This window comes from Eublepharis macularius, chromosome 2, assembly GCF_028583425.1.
Source record: "Eublepharis macularius isolate TG4126 chromosome 2, MPM_Emac_v1.0, whole genome shotgun sequence".
Lineage (NCBI taxonomy): Eukaryota > Metazoa > Chordata > Lepidosauria > Squamata > Eublepharidae > Eublepharis > Eublepharis macularius.
In genome coordinates this window covers 140621399-140645823 of record NC_072791.1, presented here as the reverse complement: position 1 = coordinate 140645823, position 24425 = coordinate 140621399, and the positions used below count along the sequence as shown (strand labels likewise).

At 43.3% G+C, this 24425-nt stretch overlaps 1 protein-coding gene across 3 annotated transcripts in view; it reads left to right on the top strand.

Annotated features, from left to right (window-relative positions):
* Positions 1–323: 323 nt before the first annotated feature.
* The window catches only part of KMT5B (lysine methyltransferase 5B), a 69057-nt gene continuing 44955 nt past the window's right edge, over positions 324–24425 (top strand). For 2 of the 3 annotated variants that reach the window (XM_054971593.1, XM_054971595.1), the window contains exon 1: positions 571–940. The gene's annotated coding sequence lies outside the window, so the exon portion shown is untranslated. Of the gene's footprint in view, positions 426–570; positions 941–24425 lie in introns of those variants that run through there. The other variant, XM_054971594.1, reaches the window with a different exon arrangement.

Below are 24425 nucleotides of genomic sequence, written 5' to 3'. Positions count from 1 at the left end.
AATACAAGTTTCTCTGAGTCTCCGCGGGGTTTCCATATATAGGTGGTGGTCTGCGCGCGATATGGCTGGTCACAAAACGTGCAGGCCTGCAGTAACAAATGCTTATGTGCCCAATATGTAGAACCAAAACCACACCTAATGTACACTCAATTCAAACTACCCTAACAGCCACCGTTACGGCTCTAGTTTATTTAAAGGGCTTGGGGGGGGGCGGATTGATTCCTTAGAAAAAGGTTTCTTTCGGATTCTGAAACTATACTATGCTGAACGTATTTATATGTAGATCCCTCCGCATAGAGTGCTCTAGCAACATGCAGATAATCTTGACGATGTTCCTCCGCGGCAAACCAGAGGTATAGCGATTGCAAAAGAGAACAGAATAGGTTCCTGTATCTAACTTCGGCCTGTAGAGTTGAAACGCTAAGGTAAGAACATCTTCGGTTGACGTATTCCTCCGCTTTCGAAAAAAGTTCTTTACTCAACGCTCTGTGTTCTTCCGCTGTTCTTGAGCACACAAGCAAGGAGGCGCTTCTACTGGCTGTATGAGGGAGCCGGCAGATCTACGAAAACAAAAGACCTTATTCCTACCCGGAAGATTCAGCCGTGTTGCCAACTTGTGATGACAGGCGCGTTTTGCAGAGGATAGAGGCGTAACTTGAGTTGTTGTTGCGCCGCAGGGTCGTTGTGAGGGGACTCGGGGACTTTTTCGCACGAGTGAAGGCGGATGAATCTCTAGGTACCTTTCCCGAGATCGTCCGTCCTTCGTCGCCGCCATCTTGGATTTTAATCCGCCATTTTTCCCCTTGGAATTATTATTTTTTTTAATGATTAATTCCCCCCCCCCTCCCCAGCCAGGATTCTGGACATCGTCAACCGAGGCTTTGGACTTGTGGGGTGCCGGGTGGCGACGAAGACTGCGGGGCCTAGAAGCAGGCAGAAGGTGAGAGTTTCGCGGAGGGGAGGGGATAGGGATTGGCACAGTGGAGGGGCCTCACTCCTTCCGGGGAGGGGGCTGGAGACGAGCGAGGGCCCTCAGGGTGGGCAGAGGGGGGCTTGGGCTTTCGTGACTAAGGAGACAACGGAGTGGGGGGGGGAGGACGGGACGGTCTCTGTTTTCTAAGGGACGTCAAATAAGAGGTGGGGAGATAATTGTGAACCCCCTCCCCCCTTTATTCGGAGACGAGGTCAACGTTGGGGCTGACGGGCATTGGAACCAAAGTGGTGTTTTGCTAGGGTGAGAGGAAGGGGCCGATTCTTAGATAAAGACCGGGTTGGGTACTGTGAGTGAGATGCTCAGGAAGTGGTAGGGTAGGCAGGGAGAGGTAGCCCTTGCTGGGTTTAGGGAGAGGGTACGCGTCAACTGGAGGTAGAGACCGCTTGTGGTGGGGGAGCATTGGGAGGGCATCCTGCCGGCCCATGACAGGAGCCCAAAGCGCCCCCCCTTCGGATGTTGATGCCGCGTGCTTTGAGTTAGTTATTTGTTTCCTTACAATATGTGTATCTCAGTAAGAGTTAGAGCGACATGTGGGGGAGGAGGTGAGTGATTGCCGATCCAGGCCCGAGTCTTACTTGGGATCTCTGTGTAGGTCCGAGAGTCTGTACATGAGTCCCATCCGAGACCTGTACAGGGGCAATTGTGGCCAGGGCAAGCTAAGAGGTTGCAGTTGGCTTTCGAAGGATCCAAGGAGGAGGGCGCTGAGCTAATAATGACAGCGACATCCACCCTTCCCTTGGACTGATGCCTGTGACAGCTGGCATCCTCCTATAATTCTGTAGTATTTAAAGAGGTTATAGATCTTCCAAGAAGAGAATCGGGGACGGGTTTCCTGCTGGAGGATAATTGAAAGTCGCCTTGCTTTTGGGTGTTTCTCGTTTTCTCAGTATATGTGGAGGGAAAAATGGATTTGGGGAGCGGTGCCCAGCGTGGAAAGCTGCTGCGACTAGAATCAGGCGAGGATGACTCGAGTAGTGGAACCGGCGAGCTGATTACTCCTCTCCTCTGAAGAAGGCGAGATGTGACCTCTAGGGGGCAGCGCAGATTCAGGGAAGAGTTGGAATGCAGTATAAGAAATCTCCCCCACCCCCACCCCCACCCCCCGAAGTTTGGTCTAGATCAGGATTTAAGCTCCAGTTTGCCTTGTGGACTGAAACTTTTATTTCAGAAAACTTGTTGAAGCTTTCCTACCGGGATTCTTGATCATAGATAATGTCTTCTCGTTGTTGACCTTTATGAACACATATCTGATCATTTAAATTTTATTAAGACATGGCATTTCCCTTCAAAATACTTTTCAAATAGCATTCTTTGTTTTGCTGATGGAATTGAATAGAAATATTCATAAAAGACTGATAGGGTTACAGAGGAAGAAATGTGTGTTGCTTTTGTCTAGTCCATCAGCGTTTTATAATTAAAGAGCCAAACTGCATCAAAATACAGAGCAAGAGATTTAAAAAAGAGCCAGTATAAGAATGCCTGTCTGCGCAACTGTAAATATACAGCTTAACATTATTGATAATTGACATGTTGATTAATAATATGTAATGTTTCTGCAGCCCAAAACTATGGTTGTTGCAAGTGTGTCTTGGAACTTAATAGAACAGAATTGCGTGAAGTTTTAGATGTACCCCCCCCCCAAAAAAAACCATGAAAGAAAACTGTTTCCAATCCTAATTTTAACATTTTAAAATGCTTTATAAATTCTTGTGTGTATGAACACACTTTCTTCTTAATACTATTTCAAAATGTGATCTGTTATTGGAGTGGTTCTTTTTAATACCTATTTTTAATTTGTACAAGTCTCACAGAATAACAGAGAATTGCACCAAATTTCTTTTTGTCAAATCAGTGTCACTAACTGTAATTAGTTTAGTGTATGGGAGTGAGCTCTTGCTAAATTACCATGATAATAGAAATAAATGAATTCGTAAGTACTGGAGGATATTTTGACACCTTAATGGTAACTCTCATGGTGTTACAGAACTGTACCTCTACATATTCTTCATATCAAAGTACCTGCTCTGTTTAAAAGCAACTACTGCCTGTGATGTAAATCCTGATAAGCAAGTTTAGTCTGCATTGTAGGTCTTCAAGGATCTACTTGTCTTTTTCACTTAGAAAAGTAGTGAGAATGACTCTTTTTTGTGTTTGGCACCTAATTTTTTGAGACACAGTATGTGTTTCTCAGTTACTATAACTCCTTCCTGAATTCAAGTGGTATAGGGCTGTTACTTAAAACATTATTTCACAGTCCTGTATTTTCAAGTGTGTAATCTTAAGCAAGTGGGCACACTGATCTTTCAAATGTGTGAAACTGTGATAGTGCATAGTGTGATGTGCCACCACAACACTGATAAATTTGGCGTGAAGCAAGTTTGAGTCAAGTCCAAATTGTCATATTGACTGTTACTCTACAGTTAACCAGGGCCGTTTCCACATGGCTTACCTTTGCTCGTAACGACCCGGAACATCATGCAAAAACCGCGGAAGATCGTGTTTTCTTGTGAGAAAATACGATCTTCCGCGTTTTTTGCGTGATGTTCCAGGTCGTTACAAGCAAAGGTAAGCTGTGTGGAAACAGCCCAGGTGTGTGCAACTGCACTGATACATCAGATTCCATAGTGATTAAAAGGCATGTACCCTGTGTTTGTTTTTGTTACTTTTATAGTCCACCTTCCTCATTACTTCTAATCAAGGTGGATTAGGAGAATGAGGAGACAATGTATTAAAAACTGTATAACGTATACAAACTACAATAAAACAGTGTAACATATGCAAACTGCAATAAAATAGTGTAATGCATACTACAATCTGTGCAAACCCCCCCATGATTACCAAATGAGAAAACAACGCAGTACAAACTGCATAATATATATAAACAATGCAAGAACAAAAGAAAACTGCCTAAAATTTTCAAACTGTACATTTAAATCCCATTCACATTATTAAAAATGCCTCTTAAACATTTCTGTTTAAACGCTTATGTTTTCCTACAACCCCTATTCACTTTATAAGAAATGCAGCAAAATGGAATTGGTCTGAATAGCAATCTCATTCATTTATTTTTTTAAAAAGCCATCCTGAACAATTCTGTTTTACACATTCCTGTCTTCTTTCCACCATTTTGTTTGTTTAATAATAACTCTTGGGATGGCTATTGCTGTCCTTATAATATCAACCCATGCTGCTAGGCAAATGCAATATCCTTTGTTGATAATATGCTGGCACATCACTCTGGTTATGACCTTAAATTAGTGCAGCAGCCTTTGTGCATGCTACTAAATTTCTCTGTATGTGGCATGAAAAGCACCATCATTAAATCTAATTTATCCATCCTTAGGTCTAGTTACACATTTACCAGATCTGAACCAAGGACATATCACTGAGATTTAATAAAGGTGGCCTTCCACTTCACATTAGTCAGCTCTGTGATTTGCCAGAAAAGTGGTTGGGTTGGGGGGGGTGAGTGTACAGAATTGAATACAAATCAAATTTGCCAATACAGTAGCTTTTGGAATTGAGATATTGTTTGGAATTGGGATAGTGTTTTAATTCTAATTAAAAGCAATGGAAATTGTTTCTAGGAGTATATACTTACGATTGCAGTGGTAGTAATAAGTAGTAGTAGTTTTTATAAGGTGCTTCTGAGCTGTTCAGTTTTTTCAACTACAACATACTAGTGAGGGATTGTGCAGTTCAACACCATGTGAAAATAATCTGATCAACAGAGCATATTTTGTGATCCTCTTCCTGAAATTGTAAGGAGAATTCTTGATCTACCGTAATTGGTATGTTAAAAAAAGTGGGTTATGTGATCACCTGCACCAGAATTCCCATCTAAATGTTTATCACATTCGAAGCAATGAAGATAACCAACAGCATATACACTTACATGTGCTTTTGGATACGCATCAGGGGTTATGACCATGGATTCCTAATTCAGCAAATGAGATAAGTCCACGGAAGTCTTCTTACAGACATGAATTTCCTTTGCTGGATTTGGATGTTGTTTCTAAGCATCTCATCCAATATTAAGTGTGTTTCCAGGTTCTTTATAAAGAAAAAGCAGCATATTCATAATTTGTGCAAGTAAAAATGATACTTCAGAGTAAACATGGTTATCCTAAAAATGTAAATATCTTTGTAAAGCAGTTTCTTGGTGCAGAAACACCCTTCCTGAACAGAAAGAAGACTTGAGCCTTTCCCAGTTACGGAAGTGTTGCAAGCAAAGAATCTTAGAACGACCCTTGAATTTTAGGTTCTGTTAGTGTTATGTTCACTTTGGGAGACAAACTTTTTAAAAGAGGAATGGCTGGCTTTAGTTTTAGTTTAGTATTCCCCTTTATACCTCAACTTATTGGTGTGTGCGCATAGGCACATCTGAGAGAGGGGGCTAATTATTCCTTCCTATTTTTAGTGAGTGTCTTGTTTCCATGTACACTGCTTCCATGTACCTATGTTCTCCTGTTTCTTTAGGTTTTTTCCTGCCACAACAGGTGAACTGCTTGCTTTACTTCTGCCTTTTTATTTCCAGTGGGGTTACAATACACATGCTTACCAGAAGAGTTGAGAATGAATGCAGTAAAGTGGTAAGCAGAAGATTGAGGTGTATCTTCTGATATGTGAATGAAAGTAGCTATGTAAACTTTTAGTTTAAAGATTTATTCTTCCTTAGAATGACTTTTAACATTTATTGGATGTTTGTAATAGGCATTTCCTATCAGTGACTGTACTAATAACTTTGGCACAATACATTAAGGTTAGAGGAAGTTGTACCAATTAACTATCCTTGTTACCCCCAGAATCCTTCATGTATGCTATTTCATTAATCTTTACAGTGGTTGTAAAGTAGGCCAGTATCACTATATTATGCTACAAATGAAGACAGAGATTGTACTCCCAGTGAGTTTATGGCTAAGATGCCACTTGAATCAGGGACTAGTAGCTCATAAAGATGCACTTTTACTTTTGTTGCTGGCTGTGATTAAAACTAGAAAAACAACCATATTAGCCTTGGTCCTCAGCATTGATAGTCCTGTGAAGATTAACTTCAATCTAAAACCATTGAAATCAGCAGGTTTTGATTGGATTAACTCTGCATAGGATTGCACTATTGGGTACTCATTTATTCCTTAGAACTCAGATGATATTCTTTCCTATCTGTTGCATTCCTGGGTGCCTTTGATTTTTGAAGATGTGGGTTTGTTTGTTTGTTTAATGCAACCATCAGAATATTAGCACAGGACTTTCAGGTGTAAACTTAATAGTGCTGTTGTCTCACCTGGTATACAGGAGTCATTCATGGTGGTGTATATCCTTTGACTTTCTGCTTTATCTGCCCAACTGTTTGTGTGCTTATTACTCTCACTGCATTTTTCTTGCCAGCTTTCCTGTGGAGATTTTGAAGAAAGTCTGTCAGTTTAATTTTTACAGTGAGAGGATTTGCTGCCTATGCTGAGTGTGGGTAGGGGACGCGGTGCCGACCCCACAGACCCAAGTGTTGGAGTAAAACCGGTCCCCAATCAAACCCAGGAGACACCAGTGTTGGGGTAAAACAGGCCACAACTTTATTAACATAACAATAGGAGCATTGGCGCAGCATGAGGGTCAGATCCCGGCCCGTATTGGCTGGCCCGCCTGCCATCCGATGAACCCACCCCCCTCAGCCAGGCTGAGGGGGGGGGACCCAAGGAGTGGCCTTAGCGGGGAGTCACCTGGGTGTACACCCCTGAGTGGACTCCCCAGCCACCTGGGAGTGAGTTTTCCTAGCTGCCCCCGAGCTGGGCATGCTCCTCCGAACTCACCCCCAAGATTCCTTATGGGAATCCCCTAAGGGGGGGGGGCTGGGCGCGCAGGCCCTGCCCCCCCAAACGAGATCTGACCCGATGCCAACCGCCTACAAATGTTTATTTTTTATATATATATATATATATATATATATATATATATATATATATATATATATATATATATATATATATATATATATATATATATATAATATGATTGTGCACATATCTTTGTTGGGGGGGGGAATCATTAATCGTTAGATAAGCAGGGGGAAAGGGATCAGAAGGTGACATTTTTCCAGCCACTCTAAAGGTAGCCATATTGTTAAAGGGAGAAGGGTGGTTGCATGATGGCTATTTTATTCACTGTAGAGTGGGATGAAGAAAGGAAAGGGTCAAGGGTGAACATGTTTTCTTAGTTCAAATACTACTATGTGTTCCAGCAATGGAGCATACAAACATGAAACATCCTTTTGCAAGGGGGAGAAGATACTTTCTTTACTTAGGATTTAGCTAGCTGCTGCAAGCATGGGAAGGGCTTCCTTCACTTTTGTGTGGAAATAGCTAATGTGCAGTTATCACCCAGTCTCTAATCTCAGTGAGAAAGGCAGACTATAAATGACGTAAATAATACTGAACAGAGCTAGTGTTAGTAGGGAAAAAAAATTTCAAATACTTTTTGTTGTCTCCTGAAGTACTTCTAGTTGTAGATAGCTCTCCTGGTATGGTGTTGGTATAGTGTTGAACTATCTTTCAGGAAGTATAGATTATTGCCAAAAGGCACATTTAGTGTTGGGAATTATTAAGAGTGGTAGAAATAAGATTTTAAATGTGTTGTAGCCATGTTCAGAATACAGTGTATAGGCCTGATCATCCCATCTTAAAAAATATAATAGAGGTGTAAATATACAGGAAGAGATACCAGTATAATCAACCTTATGGAATTCACTACTACAAGATACAGTTATGGTCACTAGATTAGATGGGTTTAAAAGGGAACTAAACAAATTAATTGAGGTTTATCACCAGCAATTATCTGGGGTGGCTGAATGAAAACTGCAAGGCAGTGTGTGTCTCTGAATGCTAGTTGTTTGGGAACAGCAGTGAAAGAATTTCATGTCAGATTTGTGGGCTTTCCAGAGACATCTGGTTGACCATTGTGTGGAACAGAATGCTGGACTTAATGGACGCATGATCTGAGGTATCAAGGTTCTTATGAGTTATTTCTTTGCAATTGTGCAGCTGTTGTGAGCAACTGTAGTAGCATAGCAAAGCTTCTCTTACTGGCCACTTGCTATGACTGCAAACATCTCCAAACAGGAAACGTAAGAACTCACAAGAGGCCAAGATCAGTTGCTCAGGACCACATGACTCTGATGTTGAAGAACTGGTTTGCTCCTTACTTAGTAGAGCTACCTTTTTAAAATAACAATAATTACTTTGCTTAATCTTGGTTTTTAATTTTAGTTTGTTGGAAAAAAATTGGAACTGAAGAGCGTTCCAGGATAAAAGGCAGAGAGAAGAACTGTTCATGGACCTTGTTCACAGTGATAGAAACCATAACTAATTTTGTTAAATTATAATAATTGGTTACATTTTAAAAGATAATGTTAATTGCTTTAAGTAAGCTTTTGGAATTAGCATAAGTATCAATTCTAACAATAAAAATAATATTTTAATGATTCAATGTTTTGTTCTAATAAAATCAATACTTGACCATTGTTTGTCCAATTTTTTACCAGTACTTAAATTTTGTGAGTCAGAAAGACATGAAGCTACTGTCATTTTTATTTATTGCCTGAACTAGTATGTGTTTAATTAAAAGTAGTTTCTTTGCATTTTATAGGGTTTGCTTCAGGTAGCTGTGTAGACTTGTAAATATGGGCTGGCATTCTGTGCACATTTATGAGGAAGTAAGTTGTTTTACAATCTGGGACTTATTTCAGATTTAACATGGTTAGGAAAAGGCTGTCACTCTTACTTGCTTACTGAACAGGCAAACAGAAAATAATCTTATTACCTTCATTGAGCACTCCAAGCAGAAGTGCTGAAGAATGCCCTGTAATAATGCATTGTTGAAATGTAATGCCAGTTTGGTGTAGTGGTTAAGAGCGTGGGACTCTAATCTGGAGAACTGGGTTTGATTCCCCACTCCTCCAATTGAAGCCAGCTGGGTGACCTTGGGTCAGCCACAGCTTCTAGGAGCTCTCTCAGCCCCACCCACCTCACGGGTTGTTTTGTTGTGGAGATGATAATGACATACTTTGTAAACTGCTCTGAGTGGGCATTACGTTGTCCTGAAGGGCGGTATATATAAATCGAATGTTGTTGTGAGATTTTTAGTGCAGTGGTCTGTATAGTTTGCCATGGGAAGGGTGCTTGAGATGCTGTCCACCGTACTCTTCCATTGTGGCTTTTAGTCAGTCTTAACTGTGGATTTAGGACTTCATTTGAAAAATTATTATGAATTTAGATGAAATCATTTTGGAGCTTCTTCCTTACCTATGACTCAAGGATTTAATCAACTATCTAGAATTGCAGGCATTGTGATTGTCATCTCAAATGTGTTTTGTTTTGATTTGTTCTCTTGAATTGACTAGAACAGTAAAATTGATTTAAAGTAGAGCAGACACTTGTAAGCTGAATGACAAACGTTAAAACATTTATACGCTGGAATATGGGTAGCCATGTCCATAAATAAAGTTATTCATAACCTTTTTAATATCAGTAAGGATTTAGTGTTTTTATGTTTAATATACTGAAGCCTTTAGGATACAGCAAGTTACAGACCAAATAAATATTTACTATATTTATAGTCTACCTTTCTTACTGAAACTCAAGATGGATTACACAGTACTCATAAATTGCAGTATAAGAGATTATTACTAATTATAATAGGCTAGTTTTTTGCATTAGATCATGTAGCTGTTAGGAATTTGTCAGAGAATAAACATGTTCTTTCAAAATCTGATGTCTGTTTTGAACTAATAATGTGCGGAGTTGAAAGTAAAGGGAGAGGTAGTGAAACAGTGTTGTGTTTTTGTCAAGGTAACAGGACATAAGGGCTCCTTGGAAGAGTGCTTTTTTACAATGTGCATCTCCCCTGTTTTTACTGCTGGCTGTGTAACTAATCAAAAAGAGTCCAGTAGCACCTTTAAGACTAACCAATTTAATTGCAGCATAAGCTTTCGAGAATCAAGTTCTCTTCGTCAGATGCATGATACAAACTGGTCAAATACAGAAGAGGAGGGGGGAGAGGGGAGAGAAGGAGAGGAGGGACAAGATGCAATTAGGGGGGAGGCAACCAAAACATTCCTTTGCTAGTAAATGTAAACATCTCCTTTTGGTGTGTAGTCAGTTGGCCGTGTTAGTTTGCAGCAGTAAAAGCATCCAATGTCTATGTAGTATAAGCCCTCGATAACCACAGCTCTCCCTGCCAGATGCATCTGACAAAGAGAACTGTGGTCCCTGAAAGCCCACACCAGGCGTCACTGGGCTCCCCCAGACCACGCCGCTGTAAAGGAAATCTGTTACCTGTGATAATGTGATAACCATTCATAGTCTCTATTCAGTCCCAGCTTGACAGCGTCAAATTTGCATATGAATTCCACTTCAGCGGCCTCCCGTTGGATTTTGTTTTTGAAAGGTTTCTGTTGAACCACAGCGACCTTTAAGTCTTTGGTGGAATGTCCTGGTAGATTGAAGTGTTCTCCCACTGGTTTTTGGACATTTCCATTTCTAATGTCAGATTTGTGTCCATTTATTCTTTTGCGTAGAGGTTGGCTGGTTTGTCCAATGTACAGAGCAGAAGGACATTGTTGGCACATGAGGGCATATATCAGATTGGAGGATGAGCAGCTGTAAGAGCCAGAGACAGTGTAGTTGATGCCATTGGGTCCTGTAATTGTATTCCCTGGGTAGATATAAGGGCAGAGCTGGCATCTGGGTCTGTTGCAGGGCCTGGTACCTGTGCTGGTGACTATGCTGGCCGATTCATGATTGTGTGTGAGAAGTTGTTTAAGGTTTGATTTTGCTACTACAGACTAACACGGCTAACTCCTCTGGATGTGTAACTAATGATCTAGTTAAAAGATAAACAATTATATCTCAGGACTATGTTTGTTACTACCTACTGTGTTTTGCAGTTTTGGACAGCCAACGGTTTTTCTCCATTGTAGAAATGTTGTGCGCAGCAGTGGACCATTAATATCTATTTGCCCTGTTTAGTATATGCTTAGCACTTCCAATTTTGTGTGTGCTAATTGCTTCTTTGGAGGAAGGAGTTCCTATAGTATTTGGCTATGGCTTTTAAAATATGCGGATACCTTTGAATTTAGTATCAAATATTTTTAGAAACTAGCCCTGTGCAAAACTGAAAAATATCCTGTAGAAGCTGAACTCATAGAAATATTTGAAGCATGGTTTCCTCCATACTGCTTCCAACCCATCATTTAATATGCTGCATCATATGGACAGATTTCTGCCCCTCACCCATGTTGGCATGGTCTCACACCCAACGAACTGGACAAGACATACCCACTTCAGCAATGTTGCAACATCAGCAGCTTTTAGATCAGGGTAAATTTGATTTAATTCCCATTTTAAATCACTAGTCAGTAAGATTTGATTCAAATCATAGTTTTCTACATAAAGGCTCATTTTTGCTGGTTGTTACAGCCTTAATGAAGGTCTCATTTTTAGGCAATTTGGTTGGTCTTTCATGTCCTACTGGACCCAAATCTTGCTCTTCTACTCCATACCAACATGGCTACTCACCTGAAATTATATTGAGTGTAGAAAGTATCAAAGAAATCATGTCACAACGGCTCCAAATTAGTTACAAGGAATTTGGGGAGAAAGAAAGTGACCTTTCGTACTTATACTAGAGCTGCTACTTGTTCCTATCTTTGACATTCTCATGCCAGTTTTAATTCACCTTTGGCCTTCCAAACTGCATCTGGATCTAACATCACCCTTACTAGGGAAACTGGATCCACAGGGCCAGTTTGGTGTAGTGGTAAGAGCAATGTTTCCTATCCAGGGTTCTGTGGAACCCTGGGGTTCTGCAGGACATCATCAAGGGTTCAACAAAAAAGAAAATACATGTATATGTGCACATGCATGCAATTCAAGGACCTTGAATCCCAATCTTCCAACTTTCCTCCCTCTTTTCTCCTTGAACAGCTCTAGGAGTGAGTGGTGCGGAGGGTCTACTTCCCCTGTCACAAGGCATTTCAACCATTGCCCTCTGATTAGGTTCTGGCAGTGTCAGCCAAGCTGTATTCTTCCAAAAAAACAAAAACAAACCTAACTCTCCAAGGAGGCAGGCAAAAAAATTCTCCAATTTAGTATGGTTGCCTTTAAGAGTACTTCTTGTGGGGTTTTGTTTTTCCTCTTGTTTCAATAACTGAAAAAAGCCCATAGAAAATCTGAGACAGGCTTATAGTGGAGAAGCTGCCCTTTTCCCAACACCCTTAATTCTTCTGAGGCAGCTACTCTTTGTCCATCAGTTCAGCTTCCTCTTCCCTTGTCCAGCTCTGAGCCTTACTCAGGAAAACTTCCTGCTCTGGACTAGGTGCCAGAGCTCCTAGTTGAGGATACTGGAGTGCAGCTTGCCCTTTTTTGCAGCCAGAGCATGTTTGGGGGGGGGGGGGACATGCTGGGGCTGCTATGTGTAGTAGATGAAGCTTTGCTGGTACCATCTTTTCTCCTCTCCCACTCCAACCAAGGAGGCACTCCAGAGGTGGGGGACTTTTTTTCCTCTTTCCTGCCGGCTTTAATAGCCAGCAGTCAGGAGTGAGCCTCTTGTCTTTACTGGCTGGGATGCCTAGCCATGGTGCTGAAACATTCAGCTGGCAGGGCAGGAGAAAAGAGCAGAGGGCAGAGTTCTTTTAGAAAAGTTGCAGTCAAGGGAGAAAGCATGGCTACTAGCCAGAAGCCTGTTTTGCTGAGATATTAATTGCACTTTAGCAGTCCTTGTTCTGGTGTTAGCCTGTTTTTGTACATGTAAAAACTCTGAAGTTATTATTGGCAGGACAGCACATTGGTTGGAGAACCGAGTTTGTTCCCGTCTCTCCTCAAGCCTTTCTGCTGTCTTGCTCCTGCTTCATTTCAACACATTGAAGGTTTGTGTGCTTCTTTTGTTTCCTTCTCACTGCTGTAGCTGCATATCCTCACCCCCAGGTTTGAGCAGAGCAGTCACACATTCTCCCCAGTTGCATGTTTAAGAATTTGAGGCAGCTGCATTCCCATGCTGACTCCTTAGGGGAAAAGGTGGTGCAATGTTGAACAGGGGACACGCTCTGCCTCTGAATGCAGGTGGAGCAAGTTTGATTATTTCTTTGATTTTTTTGTTTGCAAATGTTGACTGAGAAACCAGTGCCAAATCTCAGGTGCTCTGCAGTGATTCAGCTGCAGCCAGTATGCAGTCGTGTCTGGACTGTGCTTTTTCAGCTTGAGATTCACCCCACCACTGCCACCACCACCAAAGTCTGAAGTGGCATAGCACCATTCAGTGGCATAGCACCATTCAGTTTTTGGGCAGGCAAGCAGCACAGCCAAAAGTGGTACCACCCAACTGTGCCTTCTACTTTGTTCTGTTAAGAAAAGGCAGGGGAAGGGCTGTTCTCCCTCTGAGGCGGAGGACATCTTGGGTGTTTCCCTTCGCCCAATCAGGGAGGCAGGAAGTAGAAAAAAACATTTTCTTCCTCTTCCTATTGGCGGTCTGGAACACCCCACTCTCCAGTTCTTTCCTGCCTCCAGGGAGAGCAGTTGCTTAGGCAGTTCTCTCTGCCTATCTTCCCTATCTGCTATTTCTGCTATTTCTTCCTCTTTAAGCCCTTGCTATCTATTCTCTTTCCTCATCTTGTCTCATTAGTCTCCTCTCTGTGTCCTGCTCCTTCTTTTTCTTTTTACTCCGACCTTACTGAGTCCCCCTTCCCCTGAGATGGAATCCAGGGACTCCGACGGGAGCTTTATGGACGCCGAGGAGGAAAGCTCGACAGCAGCGATTCCATCCGAGACCCTGAGTGACCTTCCCGGTACCGTCCTGCCCCTCGGGCTGGAACGGAATCCCGGCACCTTTCCGGCTAGCCAGCCGTGTATCTCTTCAAAGAAGCAACCCAGAAGAGCTCAGGAGCCAAGACCGACATCGCGCGCTCGCCGGGAAGAAGAAAAAGGCGGGAAAAGGCAGCCGCAGAAAAGGCGGGAAAAAGCGGCAGCGTTCGCGATTTTACCTGCGCAGCTGGGAACAACGTGCTTGCCATCCTCCCGCCGAGAGATTTGGCAGAAAATAATTCCAGACCTTCCTCACCTGCCTTGACTACTGAAAACGCAGAAGCAGCAGGTACTGCACCCATCGATTTTGGGCAGCCGCAGGCCCATGGAGAGCCCCCAGCTGGGGACTTTATTCCACTCCTGAGACAGATGATAAGGGAGGAGGTTGGGAAGCTTCACCAGCCTGCCTCCAGGTCCCTTAGCAATCGGCCCCTTACCTCTGCCTCTCCCCCTAGCAAGCAGAGAAGAACTGAGGTTCACTGGCCAACTAAAGCCGCCCAAAAGTCTACCCCAACGTACGCTAGGGACAGCGGGCGCTTCTGGGGGGATGCATCGTCCTCTGATAGTGAGGATGGGGAACAAGGGGACTTCCTTTTTGAGGAAGAGGAAGAAGAAGAGATGTCTATCCCAGAACAGACTAATAGACTCTTCAAGGCTGAGGACTACCAATATTTACTATCCAAGACCCTGGCTGCCTTAGAACTCCAGGAGTCTCCGGAAAAGGGGGAGGAGGACCCCAAAGGTGTCAAGGGGTCTTCAAGGCCCAAAGGCTGTAGAGAATTCTTCCCTAGAGATAGTACCCCAGAAAGGGTTTTTCCTTTCCCTGAATACTTTGAAAGGCAATTGAGGGCAGAGTGGTTGAAACCAGCAGCTCCCAAACAATACCACAGCTCTGTTAAAAAACTTTATGCCTTACCTTCTTTCACCAATGAGTTCCTGCAGGTACCTAAGATCGACGCACCTGTAGCGGCACTCCAGTCCTCCGGTCTGCTGACTGAAGACGGTCAAGGAGCGGTTAGAGATAATTTGGATCGGAAGGCGGAGACTGCACTCAGACGGGTGCACAAGGCGTCAGCTATGGCCATCCGAGCGGCATCATCTGCCTCCATTGTGTCCAGGGTGGCGATCGTATGGATACGTAAGCTTATCTAGCTCCTGCCAGGTAACCGCAAACGTCTGTTGGAGGGAGCCAACAGAGTCCTAAAAGCCAACACCTTTACCGCCGATGCCACTCTGGACGCTCTGACTTTCTCTTCCAGGGCGATAGCTTCTGCGACCACTGCCAGGAGGCTGCTTTGGCTGAGAGCTTGGCCTGCGGACCCACACTGAAAGTTTATTCTCGTGGCTTACCCTTTCCAGGGCGACAAGCTGTTCGGAGAGCCCCTGGACAAGGTCCTGGTCGAGACCAGAGATAAGAAAAGGGTGCTCCCTAAGACACTCAGAAGGTCGGATAAACGCAGCTATCCCTCCCAGTCCTTTCGGTCACAGCATGTGTTACCCAGGTTTCGTCAAGACAACAAATAACCGACCATCCTGGAGCTCCTCCAAGCCCACTCAAAGGAAAAGCACCTTCGGTTCCAAATCCTACAAAGCGTCTCAGTACAGAGGGGACCGACAAGGATTCGGGCCCAAAGCTCCAAAGTCCTGACTCGGAGCAGATTCCGGTGGGGGGGAGACTACAGCACTTCTGTCAAGTATGGCAAGAGACTCACTCGGACGAGTGGACCACCAAGGTAGTCTCCCAAGGGTATGTCATCGAGTTCAAATCCCTACCACCGGATCGTTTCCTCAAGTCCCCTCTTCACAAGAAACTGCAAAGAAAACAAATCACCATGAAGGCGATACAGCATCTCCTGGACATCGAAGCAATAGAGCCAGTGGCACACCACGAGGCAGGCCTGGGGGTCTACTCCATCTTTTTCACGGTCCCGAAGAAAAACGGAGATTGGAGGGCAATCCTGGACTTAAAGTTTGTGAACCAATTCATTCAGCTGAAACACTTCAGAATGGAAATGTTGCGCTCCATCTCCGAGGCTCTCAGGCAGGGGGACTTTATGACCTCGATAGATCTGACCGAAGCTTACCTACACATACCCATTCATCCTTCCCACAGGCGCTTTCTGAGGTTCTGCGTTGGTGGACGTCATTTTCAGTTCAGAGCGCTCCCCTTCGGTCTGGCCACGGCGCCCAGGGTGTTCTCAAAGGTCTTGATCAATCCCATTGTTCAGCTTCGGGAGTCGGGGATTCACGTCCATCCCTACCTGGACAACATCCTCCTACGGGCACATTCGAGAGAGAAGGCGACCCAGGACACATGGACGGTTGTTCGCTGCCTCCAGGCTCATGGTTTCCTGATAAACATGAAAAAGTGCTCCATCGTTCCATCACAAAGGCTCCAACATTTAGGGATGATAATAGACACCAAGAGGGGTCTCATCCTCTTGCCTCAGGAGAAGATTCTCAAAACCAAGGACTTGATCAGGTCAGTGATTCAGGACAGATCCACGCCCTTACTAAAGCTGGCCAAAGTGATGGGCACCCTTGTAGCCACGTGCGAGGCCATCTATTGGGGTCGCTTCCACTCCCGGATTCTACTCAACTTCCTACGTCCATTCCAATTTCGGATCATGTCCAAGCTCGACTGCCCGGTGGTAGTCCCCCGGGAGGTCAAGGAGAGTCTCAGGTGGTGGACCAGGGACTCGAACCTACGTCAGGGAAAGTCCTTCCTGAATCACCAGTCAATACAACTGTTCACGGATGCGAGCCTATCGGGCTGGGGAGCAACCTTAGACGAACACCCAGAACAAGGCTTTTGGTCCAAAGAGAAGTCGCGTTTACCCATCAACATCCTGGAGATCAGAGCGATCCTCCTGGCTCTAGCTCATTTCTCCAACTCAATACGGGGAAAGCACATCTTGATAAGGACGGACAACATCTCTGCAAAATCCTACATAAACAGGCAAGGGGGCACCAGGTCCTCCAGGATGCACAAGGAAGCGATGGAAATCATCTCGTGGGCAGAGTCGAATCTACTTTCCATCCAAGCGGAACACATCAAAGGGACAGCCAACTTCCAGGCAGACTGGCTGAGCCGACAGTCCATCCTCCCAGGGGAGTGGTCCTTAAAACAGGAGACGTTCCGCCTGGTCACAGACAGACTCGGGGAACCCATCATGGACCTGTTCGCGACACATCTGAATTGTCAGACTCCCCGCTTCCTGTTGAGGTACTTTCACCCGCTGGCGGAGGGAACCGACGCCCTCTCGGCTCACTGGCCAGAGGGTCTCCTCCATGTCTTCCCTCCTCTTCCGGTCATCCCGAGACTACTATGGAGGATAGCAGAGTCAGACACGGAAGTGATAATAATCGCCCCATGGTGGCCGAGGATACCTTGGTTTTCGTCCCTACAGTCCCTAGCAGTGTCACCACTCTTTTGACTGCCTACTGCTCCAGACTTGCTACACCAGGGACCCATTCTCCATCCCGATCCGGACTGGATGTGTCTGACCGCCTGAAAATTGAGAGGCAATCGCTTTCCAAATTAGGATATTCCGCACAAGTGGTTCAAACTATGCTGTCTTCCAGGAAGAAGTCGACCATGAGAATCTACAACACCGCCTGGAAGGCCTTCGTCAGGTGGGCAAAGAAAAAAGGTGGACTACATGCATCCTCAACTGAACTTCGTGCTGGCCTTTCTGCAGGAGGGACTTGATTCGGGACTGAAACCGGCCACCTTGCGCAGGCAGGTGGCAGCGTTATTGTCAGTACTGTCCTCACAGGACGGGCTTAGTCTGGCTCGACACCCGCACATTCACCGCTTCCTGCGTGGAGCTGCCCTATTGAGTCCTCCAATGGTTACACCGGTTTCCTACGTGGAGGCTACACATAGTTCTGTCAGCACTGACCAAGGCACCCTTCGAACCTCTGCGAGAAGTTCCAATGAAATGGCTGCAGCTTAAGGCGATTTTTCTGGTGGCCATCACATCCGCCAGACGGATTTCCGAACTAGGGGCTCTCTCTATCAAACCTGGACATTGCGAATTTCATAGGGACAAGGTGGTCTTGTGCACGGACCCCACCTTCCTGCCCAAGAATATTTCCTCATTCCACAGATCTCAGGAGATCAACCTGCCATCATTTTGTCCCAATCCTTCTCATCCAAAGGAGAAAGAATGGCACAACTTAGATGTTAAGCGCACCATTAAGATTTATCTGACCAGGACTGAACCGATAAGGAAATCGGATTTCCTATTTGTCAATACCTCTCCACTGAACGTAGGCAAGAGAATGTCCAAGTCTACCATTGGCAGGAGCATTCGGACCTGCATCGCGGAGGCCTACAAAGCCTGCAAGCGAGATGTCCCTCAAGGAATTACGGCGCACTCGATCAGAAGTGCGGCAACCAACGTGGCGTTACATAACAACGCTTCAGTGGAAGAAATTTGCAGAGCGGCCACATGGTCCACTATCTCCACCTTCGTCAGGCATTACAGGCTGAACCTATACGACTCTGCGGACGCCGCGTTCGGCAGAAGGGTCTTGCAACATGTGATGCTGGATGAGAACCCTGACCCACCCAATGGATATTAACTGCTTTGGGAGCACCCAAGATGTCCTCCGCCTCAGAGGGAGAACGGACCTTTGGACACTTACCGTGAAGGGTCCTTCTCCTCTGAGGACAGGAGGACATCTTGCCCTCCCAGGGTTCTCTTAATTCCTCTGCCTTTGTTTGCCCTATCTGCATCACTCTGTTCTCTGTGTCTGACAGTACCATTGTCCTGTACCCTTGAAGTTGTATGTTTATTCTCCGTGTTCTCACGTTGTTCTAGTTTCTGATGTCCCCATGTTTTAGGGATCTGTTTTTTCCTCTCTCCTGCTACCAGGGCTGAGTTTTCTGTGAATTCTTTGCTGCTGTTGGAGTCACCCGAACTGGAGAGTGGGGTGTTCCAGACGCCAATAGGAAGAGGAAGAAAATCTTTTTTTCTACTTCCTGCCTCCCTGATTGGGCGAAGGGAAACACCCAAGATGTCCTCCTGTCCTCAGAGGAGAAGGACCCTTCATGGTAAGTGTCCAAAGGTCCGTTTTCAGGACTGTTTTGGCCTTTGAGGGAGGACTCATTGAGGCCAGGCCCAGCAACCACAAGCAGAGGACTTGATACCACATGACTTGCATGACTGACCGAGGCCTGAGTGCTTGCTTGCTACTATTCAACAGCAGAACCCCCTCAAAAGCTAGTTAGAGTATCAGAGTAGCATCCAAAAGACCCAGGCGCGAATCACCACTCTGTTGTGGAAGCTCACTTGGTAACTGACCCAGTTACACACTCTTAGCCACACCTACCTTACAAGGTTATTGTGAAGATAATATGGAGGCAAGGAGAATGATGTAAGCTGCTTTGAAATAAATTAATAAATATAGATGAACATAGGGGCAGATAAAAGGCAATATAGAGCATGCCAGGAGGAGGAAAAGAGGAAATTGTGTGAAGAAGGGGATACTGATGAAGTACCCCGGAAGTCCTTGTCACATCTAATTCTGTCTGTGTGAGCTCTTGTCAGAACTAGGCAGAGGTATTAATGTGAACAAATGCTTAATATCAAATGGCAACAAATACTTGTGCATATTTGTTCAGTGATAAAAGCTGAATTATTTTAGCCTTGGATATTCATAAGAACGTCCGTAATAAGAATCTTGCTAACAGACGAAAACTGCTATGGTTTATTTTGTTTTTAAAAAACAATATTTGTGAAGTTGCTTGCAGGATAAGAGCACCTTTTCCCCACACTTAAAAGCCTACATGTTTTCCCAATGCTACTTGCACATTTGTGGCATTGTACCACTTTGGGAGCATAGTTATTTGTTTATGAGTGTCATTTATAATCAACCTTTCTCACTGACACTCAAGGCGAATTACAGAGTGTAAGTAAAAACAACAAACAGCTGGGACATTCAGTAAACAACACAAGAGGGAGGTATGCAAATACAAAATTTGCAGAAGTCTGAAAACAAGCAGAAATCCAATATAGAGGTCAAACAATGCGGAAACAAACAAAACAAGTAATTAAACATGGTATATTGCAGAGCTCAGAAACTAACCAGTAGGAACAAACATACAGCAACAGATAGGATACTGTAGTTTAGTCTGTAGTCTCTATCCCTTTTCCAGTGCATCCCTTTGAACTATTCTGTTACAGTACAGCCCTTCTACCCATGAAAAAAAGCTCTGCTAAATAATTCAGTTTTGCACAGTTTGCAGAAAGCTAAGAAGGTGGGAGCCCTCCTAACCTCATCAGCTTGGCCATTCCATAAAGAGGGGCCACAACAGAGAATGTATATGTATGGCAGTTGTTGATTTCACCTATTTGCAAAGTGGTAGCTATAGAAGGCCCTGTTCAGATGAGTGAAGCTGTGTTGCAGAGCATAGGGAGAGAGGTTTATCCTGGAGATATGACGGATCAAGGTTGTGAAGGGCTTGTATGTGATAGCCTTCAATTGAGAATGGAAACTGTTAGAAACCACTATAGTGACTGCAGAATACAAGTAATATGTATGCTTCACCTAGCTCCTGATAATAACCATGCTGCAGTGTTCTGCATCAATTGGTTTTTCCAAGTTGACCTCAAGCAGAGACCTGTATAGAATGCATTACAGTAGTCTAGCCTCCGTGTTACCATGGTGTGGATCCAGCTGGTTATATGGGCCATGTTAAGGTAGGGGCCATCTTTGGTGGTGGACCGAGTTTGTAGAATGCATTTTTTGCAACAGCATTAAATTGCTTCTTTAGCAGCAATGCTGGATGCAGTATAACTGCTAGGCTCTTAACCAGGTCTGCAAATGTCAGCTGAACTCCATCAAAAGTCGGAAGCACAGAGTCCTTCAAAATCTTCACCTTCTCAACCAACATCACTTCTGTTTTGTTTGGGTTCAGTGTTGATTTGTTCGACTTCAGTCATTTGACTGCAACTGTCAGGCCGTGATTCAAAAGCTGTACTGCACTGCTAGGGGATTTGGATACTGAAATATAGAGATGGGTGTCATATGCATATTGGTGGCATCCAATTTCATAACAGATGATTTCTCCTAAAGGCTTTATGTAGAGATTGAATAATGTGGGATAAGATTGCCCCCTATGGAACCCTACAAAATAATTCCCACATTGAAGATAGCTGGTCTTCTGCAGGAATCTTATGAGTCTTTTCCATGAGGAACAATTTAAACCAGTCCTAGGTACATCCCCTGATACCTGCTTCTGCATCCAAAAGACTCAACAGGATAGCATGATCTACTGTATCAAAAGCTGCAGATAAATCCTGGAGGACTAACAAAAAAGTATGGCCTTTGTCTACCAGCTAAAGCTACACGAGCCATCTCTGTCCCGTAGCTCTACATGAAACTAGATTGAGAAGGGTCCAGAACACAAAAGTTATCCAAGAAGACCTGGAGTTGGTCTGCTATTGCTCTCTGTCACTTTGCCTAGAAAGGGCAGACAGGGACTGGGTGATAATTGGCCAAATAATTTTTATCTGGGCAAGGATTTTTTAAAGTAGTGGATGAATAACTGTCTCCAGGTGATTGAGGGAGAATGCCTTTAGTGCTTGATTTATTTTGCATTAAAATTTTCTTTATTTAAACTATAAACTACACAACATAACAATAAACAACAGAGAACAAGAAAAAAAACAATTCTAAACATAACACACTAACAATACATATATCTATAAATTTAAGAGGAAAAGAAAAAAGAAAACAAAAAATCCCCTAAATTACACTACAAGTTGAGTTCTGATTTTCTCTGCAACAAGTATATATCATTTCTAGAGTCCCACTTATTCTAAGTTAGTCACAAAGCCCCTTTTTTCTGTTGTTCCTGTTAATCCATAAATCCAGATGTCATCAAATCCTTGTTATCCATTTCATGCAAAAAGTCTATTAACAGTTTCCATTCAGTCAAGAAGTTAACTAATGTCCTTTCTCTAATTAATGCAATACATTTTGCCATTAACGCAAACTCCAAAACTTTTGTCAACAATTCCTCCACTGTAGGCAATGTTGTATACTTTGTGCATAAAGTAATCTTGCTGCTGTAATAAAGTATAAAAACAGTGTTCTAAAAATTTTTTCGAACTGGCTGTCTATTATTCCCAACAGAAGAGTCTCTGGTTTCAGCTGAAGTTTAATCTTCAAAATCTTCTGAATCGATGATTGTATCTGCAACCAAAACCTCTTTGCTTTCTTACATGTCCACCACATATGAAAAAATGTCCCTTCTTGTTTAGCACATTTCCAACATACATTTGACGCCCCCTTATACATTCCAGCCAATTTTTCAGGAGTCATATACCAACGATACATCATTTTGTAAAAATTTTCTTTAATACTGGAGCTTAATGTAATTTTCAGCCCTCTTGTCCACATATTTTCCCATTGCTCCATTAATATGTCCACTAATTTTCGCCCATTTAATCATACATTCTTTTACTTGCTTTTCTTCCGTCTCAAACCTCAACAAAAGTTTATACATTTTAGAAATAACATGTTCTTCATTTGTACAAAGGGCTATTTCAAATTCAGTTTTAGATTTCTCAAAGTCATAATGACTCTTGTCTAGTTTGAATCTCTCCAAAATTTGCGTATATGGAAATCACTGACAGGTGTGCCCTTCTGCTGCTAAGTCCTCTCTTGATTTAATTTTAACTTGGTCCTGAGAGAATTCCCATAAATCCTGGTAAGTTAACCATTTAGGTGGACTAACCATTTCCCTTCTAAAATGAGCTTCTTGCGATGAGAGCCAGAGAGGTATTTTCAAACAAAACCTAAGTTTGTATTTATTCCGTACTCTCAGGATTGCACACCTTACATAATGATTATTAAATTCTGCGTTGGCTTTACCGAGAATGTTATTCCTATTTCAGACAATTCCTGTATTGACAACAGAGACACTATTTAAGCAATGGCAAAAGGATATGTCGAGATTTATATGGCAAGGCAAAAAGTCAAGGGTTAAATTTAAGGTTCTACAGGATGCAAAAGAAAGAGGAGGTTTGGGCCTCCCAGATTTGAGATTATATTTTGCGGCTGTTTGGTTTCGATGAAGGAAAGGATACTGTTAAAAAATAGAAGATTACTGGACCTGGAAGGGCATGATCTAAAATTTGGGTGGCATGGGTATCTATGGTATGACAAAGTTGAGTGCTTGATTTATGATGTACATCAAAGGCTCATTTATGTGGTCTTTATATGATTTTCCTTCCAGTGTGCTATAGGTGCTTCATTAAGTGATAGTACACTCTTATAGCTCTTGCTCCTTTTTAGTTCTTTATTTCCTATTTTTTATACATAATCACTTGTAGTCTGATTTTAAAAAATACAATCATTCCCTTGATTTGATGGTTGTTGTGGGTTTTCCGGGCTGTATTGCCGTGGTCTTGGCATTGTAGTTCCTGACGTTTCGCCAGCAGCTGTGGCTGGCATCTTCAGAGGTGTAGCACCAAAAGACAGAGATCTCTCAGTGTCACAGTGTGGATAATACACAGCTGATTGGAAGGAGAAAGCCTTGCTGTGAGCACATTAAGTTGGAGACTGTGACTTCGGACGTTATGTATATAAAGGAGGCTGAGAAGAAGGGAATCCGAAACGAGCAGTTTTAGCTGGCGGGCTCGTTGCCAACAACCAGGAGAACCGGGGAGGGACCCGGATGGTGTACTCCGGAATTTGCCATCTAGATTTTCTACTATGAAATTTGCAGCTATTTGGAATTCACACCTCTTTTGACTATAGTGATTTGTTTCCTTTCAAGCCATTGGCATAGGAAAGGATTTAACTGTGCAACAGAATTGGCTTCTGTCTATTACAGCACCTTGGAAATGTATAATATGTGACTGTATTTATGGAATGAGTCTTTGTAATATTGTAACATTGTATGAAATTGTGTATATCTTTGTATTTGGATCATGATAGTGTAATTAAATTTTGATATATATAGTATACAGTTGAGGGGTTCCTGGGAGTTTTCCCTTTGTATCTTAGATGATTAATTGCCTCATTGAGAAAGTGCGGCTCACATATCCGTCTTGCACGATCCACTAATGTTTTCATTATGCCTCTTTTCTGTCGGGGGTGGTGATTGGAGTTTTTGTGTAAGTACCGATCAGTGTGAGTTGGTTTCCTGTAGACCTTGTGACCTAACTGAAAGTTTGCTTTGCGGATGACCAAGGTATCCAGAAATGGGAGTTTTCCCTTGATTTCTTTCTCCATTGTGAATTGTATGTTCAAGTGGATGTTGTTGAGATGATTCAAAAACCCCATCAATTCTTCCTCCCCATGGCTCCAAATTCCCTTGATTTGTTTGAATTAAAAGTCTTTGCATTGTCCCTTTCCCCAGTCTTTAATCTGCTGCTCCTTCATCATCGACAACAAAAAGGCCCCTTGTGGCCCCTTAAAGCTAACAGATTTAAAGAAGCCTAAAACCCACTTCTTCAAATACCTCACTGGATTGGATCAGGTCCATTATTTTAATCTGCTCTTTTAAAAACGTTTAAAAATGCATCTTTGCACCATCATTATAAATAGATTACATATGTACT